At 41.5% G+C, this 1688-nt stretch overlaps 2 protein-coding genes across 2 annotated transcripts in view; one reads left to right on the top strand and one right to left on the bottom strand.

Annotated features, from left to right (window-relative positions):
- LOC106869728 (apoptosis regulator BAX) overlaps window positions 1-1688 on the top strand; it is a 134077-nt gene that overhangs the window by 47434 nt on the left and 84955 nt on the right. The window lies entirely within an intron of this gene.
- Window positions 822-1688, bottom strand: part of LOC106869727 (signal peptide, CUB and EGF-like domain-containing protein 2) — a 17918-nt gene continuing 17051 nt past the window's right edge. The window contains exon 8 of the transcript XR_008265158.1: window positions 822-1219. The gene's annotated coding sequence lies outside the window, so the exon portion shown is untranslated. The remainder of the gene's footprint in view (window positions 1220-1688) is intronic.

Below are 1688 nucleotides of genomic sequence, written 5' to 3'. Positions count from 1 at the left end.
GCTGGAGCACCGCATTTAGTCGAGCAAATCAACCCCAGGACTTATTCTTTAGAAGCCTAGTACTTATTCTATCGGTCTCTTTTTGCCGAAACGCTAAGTTACGGGGACATAAACACACCAGCATCAGTTGTCAAGCGATGTTGGGGGGACAAACCCAGACACACAAACACATACACACATACATATATATATATACATATATATGACGGGCTTCTTTCAGTTTCCGTCTACCAAATCCACTCACAAGGCTTTGGTCGGCCCGAGGCTATAGTAGAAGACACTTGTCCAAGATGCCACGCAGTGGGACTGAACCCGGGACCATGTGGTTGGTAAGCCAGCTACTTACCACACAGCCACTCCTATGCCTATATTTAATTTTTTTTTAAATATTTAATCTATTTTGTGATCTTAACTATATTTATAGTCAAGTTTTTGAGTTTTTTGCAAGTGTTGAAAGAGAGTGACTGATGGCTAGAGATAAGGATAGAGGTGAATGCCGTGAATGGTGAACAAGAGGAGATATCATGGTCAGTTGTGAATATCAGTTTGTGAAGCGGGTGCGGTCATAGCAAAGAAAATACAAATCAGAGAGGAGAAGAAGGAGGAGGGGATAGGTGGCAGTACGAAAAAATGGGGTAGGTGCAGAGCAAGATTTTATAATAAAGCTGTAGATAAATAAGAAATAGTGAGTTGATGCGAATTGTGTGAGGTGGAGAGAGAGAGTGGGATGTACAGTGACAGAGATGGAGATCAGAGATACATAGGGGTGGAAATAGTGAGTGACAAACAAAGGTAATAGTGGGGGGGGGGACATTAAAGGCAGATATGAGAGGGTGTATAGGAGAAAGACTGAACTTGGAGCTATGTGGTTGGGAAGCAAGCTTCTTACCACACAGCCATGCCTGCCTGATGTTGAGCTTTCTCCTCAGGTCAGTTGAGCGTTAATGTTGGTAGATGAGTGAAGCCATTGGTAGTTAGAATGAGTGTCACCATGCTCAAAAATTAGTTCGGTTGTTGGAATGTGGTGAGGGTGATGGTTGGCAGGAGAGTACGAGCGTTGGTAGGTGGCTGTTCCTAGATAAACGCGGCTACCTGTAAGTAGGTGAGTGTGGTTGTATAGGTAGGTAGTTGTGGCTGTTGGTAGGTTTGGTAGTTCATCTTCTTGTTCTGTCATGTTGATGGAGATTAGCTCTTTATAGAGGAGGAAAATCAATCAGTGCTGATTAAATAATGAAACAAAAAAGAAAGGAGGAAAAAATGGAATGAAAATGTATTGAACACCGACAAAAGAAAGCTTTGGCAACAAGCTACTATCTCAAGGACATGTACATACTCACATACACATGTACATACATGCGCACACACACACACACACACACACACACATATCTACATATACACTTGTATACATAGATGCACACTCATACACACACATACACTTCTGTGTGTGAGTGTGTGTGTGTATATATATATATATATATATATATAGGCGCAGGAATGGCTATGTGGTAAGAAGATTACTTCCCAACCACATGGTTCTGGGTTCAGTCCCATTGTGTGGCACCTTGGGCAAGTGTCTTCTACTATAGCCTCAGGTTGACCAAAGCCTTGTGAGTGGATTTGGTAGACAGAAACTGAAAGTAGCCTATTGTGTGTATATGTATATATATATATATATATATATATAT

Source organism: Octopus bimaculoides, chromosome 11 (assembly GCF_001194135.2).
Source record: "Octopus bimaculoides isolate UCB-OBI-ISO-001 chromosome 11, ASM119413v2, whole genome shotgun sequence".
NCBI classification, from domain to species: Eukaryota; Metazoa; Mollusca; class Cephalopoda; order Octopoda; family Octopodidae; genus Octopus; species Octopus bimaculoides.
Note: the sequence above shows the minus strand (reverse complement) of the source record. Positions and strands in the feature narration are given on the sequence as shown.